The 16,955-nt window shown below is 46.1% G+C and overlaps 1 long non-coding RNA gene across 1 annotated transcript in view; it reads left to right on the top strand.

Annotated features, from left to right (window-relative positions):
• The window catches only part of LOC140419167 (uncharacterized), a 415,920-nt gene that overhangs the window by 189,984 nt on the left and 208,981 nt on the right, over positions 1 to 16,955 (top strand). The gene's annotated exons all lie outside the window — the stretch shown is intronic.

The raw sequence follows: 16,955 nt of genomic DNA on the forward strand, positions 1-16,955 counted from the left end.
CATGGAGAGTGGTACTGACCTGGAACTCAATGCTTACACTCAAAGACCAATAATATCTCGGTTCTGATTAATAAAGTGACTCTTTCAGGTCTTAATGTCTTGTTTGATTTCACTTTGCTGTGTTTAAATCCTCCCCTTGTAACCCCCTGTAAAAGGAGTTTCCATAATCGATCACTGTCAGTCCTGCTGAGTGCACAGGGCTCACCCTGCTGCACACTGCCCGCTATGAGAATGGTGGTGGTTAACTGGAGAAAGGCATTGCAGGAAAACCTTCTCGCTCGGTGAAAACTCGGGAGCGGTAATTTCTTGTTTCAGCTTTGACGCCTGCACTGGGTGTTTGTGAAGCCTCCCCATCCATCCACCCACCCACTGCCCCTAACGCTGCCTCTGCTTATCCGCCTCCTTCCCGCCTGAAGATGAAACAAACAAGCATCTGTCCCTGGGCACGAGCCGCACTGCGCATGCTCCATATCACAATGCCCGGGGAGTGATTGACGGCAGGTGCAGACCAATAGGAAGAGGGGGCAGGGCTGGAGGACCAAGCGGATGCTGCTGGTCGTCCAAGCAATCGGTTAAATGAGGGGCGGGACTGATCACGGATCTCCCTCATTGGCTGAGACTCTGCATTATTTTGAGTTCTTCCCATTGGCCACGTGGGTGCGGGTATCAAACCTCATTTCTTGCCTTTGACATGTTGACCAATGGGAAGATTTGGAGGACCGGATGAACTCTGGTCCTCCAGGCAATCAGGCTACTGGCTTTGTGTGAATGAAGATTGAGCGTCACACAGACTGAAACGTCTTCCTGTGTCAAACCTGAGTGAAACACTTTATTTCCACTTCTTTTCAAAGCGTTTAATCCATCGATCCTTCTACAGAACTGTTGCAACAAGGAACAACAAAGTTTAACTCTGTTTCTCTCGTCACAGATGTGGCAAGGTGGCACAGTGGTTAGCACTGCTGCATCACAGCGCCAGAAACCCAGGTCAATTCCGGCCTTGGGTGACTGTGGAGTTTGCACATTCTCCCCGTGTCTGTGTAAGTTCGCCCCGGGTGCTCCAGTTTTCTCCCACTGTCCAAAGATGTGCCGGTTTGATGGATTGGCTATGCTAAATTGCCCCTTAGTGTCCAAAGGGGAAGTGGGGTTATGGGGAGAGGGGAGGGGAAGTGCACTTGGGTGGGGTGCTCCTTTGTAGGATTGGTGCAAACACGATGGGTCGAATGCCCTCCTTCTGCAGTATAGGGATTCAATGATGCTGCCAGACCTGTTGGGTTAATCTAGGATTTTCTGTTTTACTCTATATTACAGATATTTTTAATCCACTAATATTTATTGAGCCAACAACTACCAGAAGCATTGTGTTGATGTTTCAGCTATTCCTGCCTTGGGTGACTGTGTGAAGTTTGCACATTCTCCCCGTGTCTGTGTGGGTTCCCTCCGGGTGCACTCGTTTTCTCCCACCATCCAAAGATGGGCAGGTTAGGTGGATTGACTATTCTAAGTGTCCAAACAAAGGTTAGGTGAGGTTACTGGGTTACGGGGATAGGGTGGAGACATGGGCATAAGTGGGGTGCTCTTTCAGAGAGCCAGTGCAGGCTCGATGGACCAAATGGCCTCCTTCTACACTGTAAATTGTTGTATTTTCTCTCCCACAGTCTGACCCGGTGGGCCTGTCTGGTGTTATTTCCCTGGTACTATCCATGTGTTTGGATGTTTGGGTATTTTGGGGAGCAGGTAGAACTTCCTTGGTTCTACCTGTTGTCCACTGTTGTTTTTGGTTAATGTGTCTGGAGTCTTTTGCATTAGACCATAAGATCATAAGACATAGGAGCGGAAGTAATGCCATTCGGCCCATCGAGTCCACTCCATCATTCAATCATGGCTGATTTCAACTCCATTTACCCACTCTCTCTCCGTAGCCCTTAATTCCTCGAGAAATCCAGTCCTTCCAGTCCGTCTCCAATTCTCCTTACTGTCTCAGGATATGGGTCTAGGTAGCTTGGTGTTGTGATTCGTGTTGTTTAGTTGTCTGTCTGTCTGTCTCCAGCAGGTATTGTTGTCTCTCACGAATGACTGTGCTGCGATCCTTGTGTTCTGGTCTTATGAACATATACGTGTTGGATTCAAGCTCCCGGAGTGTCTATCTTTCTCTCCTGGTAAGATTTGGTTTGTCTCTTCTATTTCACTACTGTGACTGGGCAGAGACCTGATTGAAGGATCAAAACATGACAATTCTGGGAAAGATGGTCAAAGATTTGGGAGGTGACAACATGTTCAAAGAGTTTGGAGAGGAGAGGGAGGTTGAAGACGGGGCAGTAATTTGTATGGATGGTAGGGTCAAGGGTTTGTTTTATTTTTTTATAAATTTTGAGTACCCAATTCATTTTTTTCAATTAAGGGGCAATTTAGCATGGCCAATCCACCAACCCTGCACAGCTTTGTGTTGTGGGGGTGAAACCCACACAAACACGGGGACAATGTGCAAACTCCGCACGGCAGTGACCCAGAGCCGGGATCGAACCTGGGACCTCGGCGCCGTGAGACAGCAGTGCTAACCGCTGTTTGTGGTGATTGTTTAACATAAACTGCCTGGAGCTCAGAAAGGACAATCTGGGGGAGGATCATACGGCAGGAATAGAGCTTCAAACAAAGAACAAAGAAATGTACAGCACAGGAACAGGCCCTTCGGCCCTCCAAGCCCATGCCGACCATGCTGCCCGACACAACTACACTCTTCTACACTTCCTGGGTCCGTATCCTTCTATTCCCATCCTATTCATGTATTTGTCAAGATGCCCCTTAAATGTCACTGTCGTCCCTGCTTCCACCACCTCCTCCGGTAGCGAGTTCCAGGCACCCACTATCCTCTGTGTAAAAAAACTTGCCTCGTACATCTACTCTAAACCATGCCCCTCTCACCTTAAACCTATGCCCCCTAGTAATTGACCCCTCTACCCTGGGGAAAAGCCTCTGACTATCCACTCTGTCTATGCCCCTCATAATTTTGTAGACCTCTATCAGGTCTCCCCTCAACCTCCGTCGTTCCAGTGAGAACAAACCGAGTTTATTCAACTGCTCCTCATAGCTAATGCCCTCCATACCAGGCAACATTCTGGTAAATCTCTTCTGCACCCTCTCTAAAGCCTCTACATCCTTCTGGTAGTGTGGCGACCAGAATTGAACATTATACTCCAAGTGCGGCCTAACTAAGGTTCTACACAGCTGCAACATGACTTGCCAATTCTTATACTCAATGCCCCGGCCAATGAAGGGAAGCATGCCGTATGCCTTCTTGACTACCTCCTCCACCTGTGTTGCCCCTTTCAGTGACCTGTAGACCTGTACACCTAGATCTCTCTGACTTTCAATACTCTTGAGGGTTCTACCATTCACTGTATATTCCCTACCTGCATTAGACCTTCCAAAATGCATTACCTCACATTTGTCCGGATTAAACTCCATCTGCCATCTCTCCGCCCATGTCTCCAAACAATCTAAATCCTGCTGTATCCTCTGACAGTCCTCATCGCTATCCGCAATTCCACTAACATTTGTGTCGTCTGCAAACTTACTAATCAGACCAGTTACATTTTCCTCCAAATCATTTATATATACTACAAACAGCAAGGGTCCCAGTACTGATCCCTGCGGAACACCACTGGTCACACCCCTCCAATTAGAAAAGCATCCTTCCATTGTGACTCTCTGCCTTCTATGACCTAGCCAGTTCTGTATCCACCTTGCCAGCTCACCCCTGATCCCGTGTGACTTCACCTTTTGTACTAGTCTACCATGAGGGACCTTGTCAAAGGCCTTACTGAAGTCCATGTAGACAACATCTACTGCCCTACCTGCATCAATCATCTTTGTGACCACCTCGAAAAACTCTATCAAGTTAGTGAGACACGACCTCCCCTTCACAAAACCATGCTGCCTCTCACTAATACGTCCATTTGCTTCCAAATGGGAGTAGATCCTGTCTCGAAGAATTCTCTCCAGTAATTTCCCTACCACTGAAGTAAGGCTCACCGGCCTGTAGTTCCCTGGATTATCCTTGCTACCCTTCTTAAACAGTCGAACAACATTGGCTATTCTCCAGTCCTCCGGATCATCACCTGAAGACAGTGAGGATCCAAAGATTTCTGTCAAGGCCTCAGCAATTTCCTCTCCAGCCTCCTTCAGTATTCTGGGGTAGATCCCATCAGGCCCTGGGGACTTATCTACCTTAATATTTGTTAAGCCGCCCAACACCTCGTCTCTTTGGATCTCAATGTGACCCAGGCTATCTACACCCTTCTCCAGACTCAACATCTACCAATTCCTTCTCTTTGGTGAATACTGATGCAAAGTATTCATTTAGTACCTCACCCATTTCGTCTGGCTCCACACATAGATTCCCTTGCCTATCCTTCCCCTGGGCCAACCCTTTCCCTGGCTACCCTCTTGCTTTTTATGTACGTGTGAAAAGCCTTGGGATTTTCCTTAACCCGATTTGCCAATGACTTTTCGTGACCCCTTCTAGCCCTCCTGACTCCTTGCTTAAGTTCCTTCCTACTTTCCTTATATTCCACACAGGCTTTGTCTGTTCCCAGCCTTTTAGCCCTGACAAATGCCTCCTTTTTCTTTTTGACGAGGCCTACAATATCTCTCGTTATCCAAGGTTCCCGAAAATTGCCTTATTTATCCTTCTTCCTCACAGGAACATGCCGGTCCTGAATTCCTTTCAACTGACACTTGAAAGCCTCTCACATGTGAGATGTTGATTTGCCCTCAAACATCCGCCCCCAATCTAGGTTCTTCAGTTCCCGCCTAATATTGTTATAATTAGCCTTCCCCCAATTTAGCACATTCACCCTAGGACCACTCTTATCCTTGTCCACCAGCACTTTAAAACTGACTGAATTGTTGTCACTGTTCCCGAAATGCTCCCCTACTGAAACTTCTACCACCTGGCCAGGCTCATTCCCCAACACCAGGTCCAGTACCGCCCCTTCCCTAGTTGGACTGTCTACATATTGTTTTAAGAAGCCCTCCTGGATGCTCCTTACAAACTCTGCCCCGTCTAAGCCCCTTGCACTAAGTGAGTCCCAGTCAATATTGGGGAAGTTGAAGTCTCCCATCACCACAACCCTGTTGTTTTTACTCTTTTCCAAAATCTGTCTACCTATCTGCTCCTCTATCTCCCGCTGGCTGTTGGGAGGCCTGTAGTAAACCCTCAACATTGTGACTGCACCCTTCTTATTCCTGATCTCTACTCATATAACCTCACTGCCCTCTGAGCTGTCCTCCCGTAGTACAGCTGTGATATCCTCCCTAACCAGGAGCGCAACTCCGCCACCCCTTTTACATCCCCCTCTATCCCGCCTGAAACATCTAAATCCTGGAACGTTTAGCTGCCAATCCTGCCCTTCCCTCAACCAGGTCTCTGTAATGGCAACAACATCATAGTTCCAAGTACTAATCCAAGCTCTAAGTTCATCTGCCTTACCCGTAATACTTCTTGCATTAAAACATATGCACTTCAGGCCACCAGACCCACTGTGTTCAGCAACCTCTTCCTGTCTGCTCTGCCTCAGAGCCACACTGTCCCTATTCCCTAGTTCTCCCTCAATGCTGTCACCTTCTGACCTATTGCTCCCGTGCCCACCCCCCTGCCATACTAGTTTAAACCCTCCCGTGTGACACTAGCAAACCTCATGGCCAGGATATTTATGCCTCTCCAGTTTAGATGCAACCCGTCCTTCTTATATAGGTCACACCTGCACCGGAAGAGCTCCCAGTGGTCCAGATAACGGAAACCCTCCCTCCTACACCAGCTGTTTAGCCACGTGTTTAGCTGCTCTATCTTCCTATTTCTAGCCTCACTGGCACGTGGCACAGGGAGTAATCCCGAGATGACAACCCTAGAGGTCTTGTCTTTTAACTTTCTGCCTAGCTCCCTGAACTCCTGCTGCAGGACCTCATGCCCCTTCCTGCCTATGTCATTAGTACCAATTTGTACAACAACCTCTGCCTGTTTGCCCTCCACTTTCAGGATGCCCTCTACCCGTTCGGAGACATCCTGGACCCTGGCACCAGGGAGGCAACATTCCATCCTAGAGTCTCTTTCACGTCCACAGAAGCGCCTATCTGTGCCCCTGACTATATTGCTATTGCTCTTCTGCGCTTTGACCCTCCCTTCTGAACATCAGAGCCAGCCGTGGTGCCACTGCTCTGGCTGCTGCTGTTTTCCCCTGATAGGCTATCCCACACAACAGTATCCAAAGGGGTATACCTGTTCGAGAGGGGGACAACCACAGGGGTTTCTGCACTGACTGCCTGCCCTTTCTGGTGGTCACCCATTTCTCTGCCTGCACCTTGGGTATAACCACATTTATATAACTGCTATCTATGACGCTTTCCGCCACCTGCATGCTCCTAAGTGCATCCAATTGCCTCTCCAACCGAACCATGCGGTCTGTGAGGAGCTCCAGTTCGGTGCACTTTCTGCAGATGAAGCCATCCGGGACGCTGGAACCCTCCAGCCTGGACAGTCCTTCAGGGACACACTGAGGGAGTCAAACGGGCACTTTGGTCTTTCTCATCTCCCTTCACTGACACTGTGGGTTAATGTATAAGAAATGTGTCCCAGTTTCTCTCTCTTCCAGGCCTCAGAGTTCCTAATAATAATAATCGCTTATTGTCACAAGTAGGCTTCAATGAAGTTACTGTGAAAAGCCCCTCATCCCCACATTCCACCGCCTGTTCGGGGAGACTGGTACGGGAATTGAACCCGCGCTGCTGGCCCCTAGACATGGAACTGAAGACTCCTTTACATCTGTGCTCAGAGCTAGGAAGAAGAATAGTAAATGCCAGAGACATGCTGTCAAATCAGAGATTGGTGGAAAATGATTTGTTCCAGACTGAAAATAAACAGCAGGTTTAAGTTTGAAAGTTAGATTGATAACCAGGGTTTCACAATGCTTCAACAGATGCCAATCCACCTAACCTGCACATCTTTGGACTGTGGGAGGAAACCGGAGCACCTGGAGTAAACCCACGCAGACACGGGGAGAACGTGCAGACTCTGCACAGACAATGACCCAAGCGGGATTCGAACCCGATCTACAATAATTTGCTTTTATACAGAACTTGCTCCCTTAATTCTCTGACCTCTGAGTTCTCTTCCTGTTGGCTTCCAGGACAATCAATCACCACACGCCAACATTTTTAAAAATACATTTAGAATACCCAATTAGTATATTTCCAATTAAGGGGCAATTTAGCGTGTCCAATCCACCTACCCTGCACATCTTTGGGTTGTGGGGGTGAAACCCACACAGGCACGGGGAGAATGTGCAAATTCCACACGGACAGTGACCCAGGGCCGGGATTCTAACCCGGGTGCTCAGTGTTGCAGTGCTAACCACTGTGCCACCGTGCCCTCTCATACGCCAACATTACACTGTCAGATAAAATTGAAGGTTTGGAGGAAGAAACAAAATGAGGCCATGAATCGAAATTGGGAAATGAATCAGATTAGCATGATTATATTTTGAAACAATGTCATTTAAAATTATGAGATTTAATAAATTAATTTTGCGCTTGATAGGTAAGGAGTGGGACTAGATAATGTTCACTACTTTACAACATTTTATTTTTCAATGACACATGGTGTTTTCCACATGGATGGGATGAATGAGTGAATCCAGCTCATCTTCAATGCGCAGGAAAGCTCAGCCCCCAGAGCCCGCTTCCCGGAGCATGCGCTGCAGAAGCTCAGACGGGGATTAGCGCAACCTCAGCAACAGCGAATGCAAACGAACGGGCGGTAGCGGGGGGGCGGGGGCTCTAATGGCGGAGACGTTACCCAGCCTTCCCCGCGGTGGGGAACACCCTCTGTCCTCAGCTGGAAATCGGAACGCATGCGCAGTTCCCCCAGTATTCCGAGCATGCGCAGGCTGGGTGATGGAGAGACGTCTGTTTGTCGCTCGGCAGCCGGTCAGAGCCCGCAGAGCGGCGGGAGGGGATCCGGCGATTACGTGGGTGGGAAGAAGGTTTATTAATGGCCCGTGTAGGCCCCAAACTCCCAATAACAAACTGCAGCTCCCGTGTTTGCAGCGTCGGTGCTTTCCCCGGGAACAGGCCCAGATTAACGGCCGCCATCTTTTTCCAGCGGGGAGCAGAGCGCAGGTGCGGGTATCGTGGTGACCTCACAATGAAGGGCAGGACGCTGGGAAGTGGAGGGTCAGAGGGAGCTTGTCCACAGTCCCTGAGGCAGCAGCACAGGGACATCATTGGTTTTGATATGTCATTGTTAAGTTATATTGAAGCTTTGTGCCCTGTGGGTCATATTTGTCTGAAACGGCCGTATTGTATCGGGGCCTTGTGTCCCTTCGACTGCTTGTGTTCTGTGTTTAGAGGTTGTTACCTCCAACTGTAATTCTGTTTTGTGTTTTTTTTTCTCCTTGGAACGGTCGTGTTGTATCGAGACCTTGTGCGTCGCGACTGTTTGTATTATGTGGTTGTTAGATCGTTACTTCGAACTGTGTCTAGGCCCCGTGCCTGCTGTTGTTTGTGTTAAGTGACTGTCACAGTGTTACTTTGAAATGTATTAAGGCCTTGTGCCTTGCAGCTGTTTGTGTAAAGTGACTGTTTGATTGTTTATTTGGTTGTTGTAATTGTGACCACAATAAAATATGAGCACAGGGACATCAGCTGCTTCAGAAGGCAGATGGGACATTTGTCTTTATGAGCCGAAGCATAGAATATAAGAGCAGGGATGATCTGCTGGAGCTGTATAAAACACTTGTCAGCTGGATCACTGTGTGCAATTGTGGTCGCCACACTATAGGAAGGGTATTATTGCACCCCAGAGAGTGTGGAGGAGATTCACCAGGATGTTGCCTGAGCTAAACTGTTTCAGTTATGAAGAGAGGCTGGCTAAACGGGTTATTTTCCCCAGAGCAGGGAAAGCCCAGAGGCACATAATCGAGGTGTACAATATTATGAGGGACATAGATAGGGAGGTACTTGTCCCTTTCGTAGAGAGATCAATAGCCAGGGGACATAGATTTAGGGTAGGGGATTTGAGGGAAAGCTTTTTCACACACAGGCTAGTGGGAAGTCACTACCTGAAAGGGTGGTAGAGGCAGGAACGCTCACAACATTTAAGGATCATTTAGATGAGTGCTTGAAATGGAATAGCATGCAAGGCTTTTGACCAAGTTCAGTAAAATGGGTGTAGAATAGATGGGTATCTGATGGCTGGGCCTCTTTTTGTGCTGTAAAACTCCATGATTTTGGCCCAGGAAGGAGCAAAAATGTGCAGGATGGTGATTTACAGCTTTTGTGCAACAAGTGAGGGAGAAATGTTCCATAGAAACTAGAATTGTCCGTTCTGAATTTCTGTCTGTACTGACTGATGACTTTTGTGAAATCCTGATTTGTCTCAGAAATAAAAGGATTTATAACTTCTGTGTGACTGCTTGCTTCTGTGCAGTGACTTTGTCTCGTTCTATTATTTTATAACAGGATCTGGAAGCACTCACTCCGGAGTGATAGAGTCCAGTATACTGACTGGAAAGAGGTTTCTCTGGTTGCAAAGCCTGACAGCGGGGAGAAACCATACATGTGTTGTGTGTGTGAATGAGGCTTCAACTGATCATCCAACCTGGAGAGTCACAAGGACACCGGCACCATGGAGAAACCGTGGAAATGTGAGGACTGTGGGAAAGAATTTAATTATCCAGCCCGACTAGAAATCCATCGACGCAGTCACACTGGGGCTGGCATAATGGAGAAACCATGCAAATGTGAGGACTGTGGGAAGGGATTCAATTATCCATCCTTGCTGGAACTTCACCGATGCAGTCACACGGGAGAGAGACCATGGAAATGTGAGGAATGTGGGAACGGATTCAATTATCCATCCTTGTTGGAAAACCATCGATGCAGTCATACTGGGGAGACAATATGGAAATGTGGGAAAGGATTCAATTATCCATCCCTGCTGGAATACCATCGACGCAGTCACACTGGGGCAGGGACCATGGAGAAACCATGGAAATGTGAGGACTGTGGCAAAGGATTTAATTTCCCATGCCTGTTGGAAATCCATCGACGCAGCCACACTGGGGAGAAGCCGTTCACCTGTTCTGAGTGTGGGAAGGGATTTACTAAGTCAACCAACCTGCTGAGACGCCAGCGAAATCACACCGAAGAAAAGCCCTTCAGCTGTACTGACTGTGGAAAGAATTTCGGGCTGTTATCCAATCTCACTGCACACCAGCGGGTTCACACTGGGGAGGCCATTCAACTGCCTTGTGTGTGGGAAGGGATTCACTCAGTCAGCCAGCCTCATGTTACACCAAAGAATTCACACTGATGAGAGGCCGTTCAGCTGCACTTACTGTGGAAAGAGGTTCAGACAGTCCTCTGACCTCACTGCACACCAACGCACTCACACTGGGGAGAAACCGTTCATCTGCTCTGTGTGTGGGAATGGATTCACTCATTCATCTGGCCTTTGGTCACACCGGCAAATTCACACCGAGGAGAAACCATTCAGTTGCATTGCCTGTGAAAAGAGGTTTAGACATTCTTCTGCCCTCACTGCACACCAACGCAGTCACACTGGGGAGAGACCATTCACCTGCTCCCAGTGTGGGAAGGGATTCACTCAATGCTCTCACCTGCTGACACACCAGAGAGTTCATACTGGGGAACCTGCTCTATGAGTGGGAAGGGATTCACTCAGTCACAACACCCACTGTCACATCAGCAAGTTCACAAGCGACAGCAGTTGTTGAATTCTGCTGTAACTGCTGCTGTTAATTATGTGAAGAATCGATATCTGAATATATTTGTTTTTTTTCTCCTGATATTAAGAATAACTGGCTGAGAGCAGCACGGTGGCGCAGTGGTTATGACAGTCAGGCAGTGACTGTCTGAACCTCTTTCCACAGTAAGTGCAGCTGAGCACCCTCTCATCAGTGTGAATTCTTTGGTGTAACATGAGGCTGGCTGACTGAGTGAATCATGGCACTGAGGTCCCAGGATCGATCCCGGCTCTGGATCACTGTCCGTGTGGAGTTTGCACATTCTCCCCATGTTTGCGTGGGTTTCACCCCCACAACCCAATAATGTGCAGGGTAGGTGGATTGGCCATACTAAATTGCCCCTTAATTGAAAAAATGAATTGGGCACTCTAAATTTATTTTTAATAAAATACATTTGCAGTACCCAATTCTTTAAAACAAACATTTAAAAAAAAAAAATAACTGGCTGGAGTTTAATATTCTGGAGAAATCACTGATTTTGAGGACCACAGTCTCCCTTTTTAAAAGCACCATCTGTGAACTTTCTGCTTATTTCATGAACCCATGATAGTCCAATAAAATTATGAACTTTTACTGCAATCCAAAATTGCTCTTTGGTGCAAAATGCACAATTCTGTATCTGAAAGGTTCCACTGATAACATCTCCAGTTAGAAAGTGCTGATTAATCCTTGCTGACAATTCCCACTGACTTGCACATTCTTCACAGTGACCCCTCCATTATGAATATAAATTATCCAGACGCATCAGCCAAAACAATAAAAAAAAGTGATGTGAATTGGACCATTAAGGGATAGACAGCACAATACCTTAGTTAATGAGGGAGAGATGATTGAAATATTCAAACATTCTTTTGCCTCGCTTTTTCCAAGGGATAGAGAACAGGTAAACATAACGTCATATTATTCAATGTTATGAGATAAATTAATTTAAAAATCAGGAAAGGATGTGTTGACTAAACTCGTATAACTTAGACGATGGACTAAATTCACATATTTTAAAAGAATGTAGAGAAGTGGTAGCACAGGCAGTACGGCTCATAATTCATTCACTAAAGGTGTAGTGTCAGAGGTCTGGTGGATCACTAATGTGATTCCTGTATTTAAGAAGGGGACAGATCATGCCCAGGGATGGTACACCAGTCAGCTTTACATCAGCAAATAATACAATCCTGACTAAAGTAGAGAATATAAGAACATCTAGAAAAAATAAATGTAACAATGAACAGTCACTGTGGATTTCAAAAGGAAAAATGTTGCCTGACTAACCTTATCGACTGTTTTGATGTGATAACAGAGAGCATAGACAATGGTAATGCAGTCAATGTCATTTATCTGGATTTTCAAAAGGCCATTGATAAGATTCCCTGAGGGAGAATAATGGACACGGTCGGAGAATGTGGAGTTGGGACAAATGATAGACTGGATTGTCAGCTGGTTTCAAGACAGAAAGTAGAGAGTGGGAGTTAAGGGGAGTTATTCAGAGTGACAGAAGTTGGGAAGTGATGTTCCACAAGGATCAGTACTGGGACCCCGATTGTTCACAATTTCCATTCACGACGTGGACTTTGGAATCCAATACACAATCTCTAAACTGGGGAGATAGAATTGAGAATTACAACAAATTACAGGAGGACATTTCTAAACTTGCTGAATAGACAAATAATTGACGAATGATGTACAACGGATAACTGTAAAGTAGTACATTTTGATGCAAAGAATGGGGGGGCGGGGGGGGGGTGTCACTTCTTACTTGGAAGTTGTGAGTGTAGATGGTGGAGAGAAATAGAGGTCTCAGAGCAATAGAGAAAATAAACAAAACATGGGGCCAGAGGGGTACAAGTGAGAAGAAGAAAGTCATGATAATCCTTTGGGACTTTGGTTGCACCATACGTAGAGTACAGTATATGGTTCTGTTCAGCTTACATCTTTGACTACCTTCCATCTTGTGAGATGATAGTGTGCACCTTAAGGTTTCAGCTCTGATTTAAACATTGCCTGGGATAGTTCAGCGGCCTTTCTGTGGCAAGACATATCTGACACATTTTCTGCAAATGAAGACATTGGGCTGAGAAGGTGCTGGATTCGCTGTTTTCTCTGGATCCTCTCCTCAGCAAACTGAACTTTCCATTTCTCTGGTCCCCACATTATAAAATGGAGGTGGAGCCACTGGAGAGGGAGCAGAGAAGATTCATAAGGATCAGACCAAAAATGTGCGAGTTTAGGATTGAGAGGCTCTTTACTCTTGGTAAATGAAGGGGGTGACCAAATGGAGATGTTCAAAATGAAGAAAGGTTTTGATAGGGAGGATTCAGAGAGAATGTTTCCTCTTATGCGGAAGAGCAAAACTAGATATAACAATATAAGATAGTCACCAAGAAACCCAATGGGGAATTCAGAAAACACTTTCACCCAGAGAATGGTGAAACTGAGCTCTAACTGGAGGCCTGTGACCAGCGGTGTATCTAGGGATCAGTGCTGGGACCTCTGCTTATTGTAGTATATATAAATGATCTGGAAGAAAATGTGGGTGGTCTGATTAGTAAGTTTGTGGATGACACGAAGATTGGTGGAGTTGCTGATAATGCTGAGGATTGTCAGAGGATACAACAAGATATAGAGAGATTGGAGACTTGAGCACAGGAATGGCAGATAAAGTTTAATCTGGACAAATGCGAGGTGATGCATTGTGGAGGATCAAATCTAGGTGTGAATTATACTGTAAATGACAGACCCACAGAACATTAACATGCACGGGGTCTGGGCGTGCAGGTCCACAGTTTCCTAAAAGTGGCAACACAGGCGTCCAAAGTGATTAAGAAGGCAAATGGCATGCTTGCTTTCATCAGCCGGGGCATTGAGTACAGGAGTTGGGAAATCATGTTGCAGCTATATAAAATCTTGGTTAGCCTACGTATGGAGTATTGCATGCAGTTCTGGTCACCACATTATCAGAAGGACGTGGAACCTTTGGAGAGAGTGCAAAAAAGGTTCACCAGGATGTTGCCTAGTCTCGAAGGTGTTGGCTATGAGGAGAGGTTGAATAAACTAGCATTGTTTTCACTTGAAAAACGGAGGCTGAGGGGAGATCTGATAGAGGTCTACAAAATTATAAGAGGCATTGACAGGGTGGATAGTCAGAGGTTTTTCCAAGGGTGGAAATGTCAATTACAAGTTCAAGGGAGATGTGCGGGATAAGTTTTTCACACAGAGAGTGGTAGGTGCCTGGTACGCACTGCCAGAGGGTGTGGTAGAAGCAGTCACATTAGCAACATTTAAGAGGCATCTGGATGGATACATGAATAGGGAGGAAATAGAGGATACGGACCGAGTAAGGGCAGAAGGTTTATTTTAAGTTTGGGCATCATGATTGGCACAGGCTTAAAGGGCCTGTTCCTGTGCTGCACCTTTCTTTGTTCTTAATGATTTGGATGAGAATTTAGGAGGCATGGTTAGTAAGTTTGCAGATGACACCAAGATCGGCGGCATAGTGGACAGTGAAGAAGGTTATCTAGGATTGCAACGGAATTTTGATCAGTGGGCCGATGAATGGCAGATGGAGTTTAATTTAGATAAATGTGAGGTGATGCATTTTGGTAGATCGAATCGGGGCAGGACCTACTCGAGTGGTAGGGGGTTGGGGAGAGTTATAGAACAAAGAGATCCAAGAGTACAGGTTCATAGCTCCTTGAAAGTGGAGTCATTGGTCGACAGGCTGGCCAAGAATGCTTTTGCCATGCTTGGTTTCATTGGTCAGAACATTGAATATAGGAGTTAGGATGTCTTGTTGAAGTTGTACAAGACATAGGAAGGCCACATTTGGAATACTATGTACAGTTCTGGTCACCCTATTCTAGAAGCAGAAGGATTTATTAGGATGCTACCGGGTATTGATAGTTTGAGTTATAAGGAGAGGCTGGATAGACTGGGCCTTTTTTTCTGGAGCGTCGGAGGCTTAAGGGTGATCTTAGAGAACCATAGATAGGTAGATAGTCAACATCTTTCCCCAAAGGTAAGGGAGTCTAAAACTAGAGGACATAGGTTTACAATGAGAGGGAAGAGATACAAAAGGGTCCAGAGGATGGTGAGTGAGCTGCCAGAGGCAGTAGTAGAGGCAGGTACAATTTTGTCTTTTAAAAAGCATTTAGGCAGTTATATGGGTATAAATGGATATGGGCCAAATGCCGGCGGCATGGACAAGTTGGGCTGAAGGGCCTGTTTCCTTGTTATAACACTCTATGACTCTATCAAAGGCAGTGGGTGAAGTGAATAGTATCAACGTATTTATAGGGAGGCTGAACAAACATATATATGAGAAGCAAAGATGGGAGGAGGCTCAAATAGTACAAACTGGTTGGCCGAATGGCCTGTCTCTGTGCTGTATATCCTGTGTATACCATTCAAGGTTTAAACTGATCATCCATTCTGGAAAGACACAAGGACAGCCACAACAGGGAGAAACATGGAAATGTGGGGACTGTAGGAAGGGAATCAGTTCTCCAACCCAGCTGGGAACTAATTGACACCAGAACACCGGGGCGACCATTCACCAACCCAGTGTGTGTGGGAAGGGATTCACTATATTGTCCAGCTTCCAGGCACACTGGCACATTCACAGTGAGGAAAACCAAAAAACTGACTCCATGTCTGGGAAAAGATTCAATCAGTTATCCAGTCTCCGGATACACCCATGGGTTCACATCAGGGAGATGCTGTTCATCTGTTCTTTCTGTGGGAAAGGATTCACTTGTATTTCCAGCCTTATTGCCCATCAAGTTATTCATTGATAAGAAACCTTTTAAGTGTTTGTACTGTGTGAAAAGTTTTAAAAGTGATAAATATCTGATGAAAAAACAACACACTGACACTGGAGAGAAACCATTCATTGCACTGTGTGGGAAGGGATTCACTCAGACACACCAGTGAGTTCCCATCTGACTGTATTGGGTGGCCACCAGCATCGCTGGTCATCAGCACATTGCTGATGTGGGAGTTCCCATGCCTTCCGCATTGCATCAGTGACTCACCTTCAACAGCATTTCATTTCTAAAGGCTTTGGGACTTCCTGGGGTTGCTATATATATATATATATATATATATAATATATTTTTCAATGTTACCTGACTTACTTCAAGAAAATCACACTGTTCCAGATCTAAAATGTTCAGAGACAGGGAAAGGAGTGTGAGTAGACGCCACTTCCTCCAATAGCAGCAATTAGGCTTTGTTCTTTGTACTGATGCTGAACACTGGAACATTTGTTTTGTGTGTATTTTTGTGGGGTGCGGGGAACCAGGAACTGTCGCCACCTGGGGTAGCAATCGCTATTCCACAATCCCAACACAAGTTGGCCGCAAAAAAATACTTTTCACTGTACTTTGGTACATGTGACAATAAATCAAATCAAATCATTCAGCCCGTTCCATCTTCCAGAACCAACTGTTCCATAGCTCTCTGATTTTCTCTTCATTAACCAGCCGCAATCAATCTGGAACATTGGTGCCTTTTGTTTAATTCTTCCACAGGATGTCAGTGTCACTGGCAAGGCCAGCAATTGTTGCCCATCCTGATTGGAGTGTACAAACATTTCAGGGCAGTTAAGAGTCCCTATGTCTGGAGTCACGTGTAGGCCAGACTAGGGTTTTTACGACAATCAATGTTGTTTTCATGGTCACCATTATTGAGACGAGTTTTCAATTCCAGATTATATTAATGGAATTTAAATTCCACCTTTACATATTGGGATTTGAACCCTTGTCCCAGAATATTTATCTGGGCCTCTGGTTTACTAGTACAGTGACATTATCACGACCCATCTTTCTGTATCCTAACTCACAGTTATTCCCATTCATTGATTACTCCTTACTCACTGATCTACATTGGTTCAGCAGAGTGGGTAGCACTGTTGCTTCACAGCTCCAGGCTCTCCGGTTCGATTCCTGGCTTGGCATCACTGTCTGTTCTCCCTATGTCTGCATGGGTTTCCTCCGGGTGCTCCGGTTTCCTCCCACAAGTCCCGAAAGACGTGCTGTTAGGTAATTTGGATATTCTGAATTCTTCCTCAGTGTACCCGAACATGCGTTGGAGTGTGGCGATTAGGGGATTTTCACAGTAACTTCATTGCAGTGTTAATGTAAG

Source organism: Scyliorhinus torazame, chromosome 5 (genome assembly GCF_047496885.1).
Source record: "Scyliorhinus torazame isolate Kashiwa2021f chromosome 5, sScyTor2.1, whole genome shotgun sequence".
NCBI classification, from domain to species: Eukaryota; Metazoa; Chordata; class Chondrichthyes; order Carcharhiniformes; family Scyliorhinidae; genus Scyliorhinus; species Scyliorhinus torazame.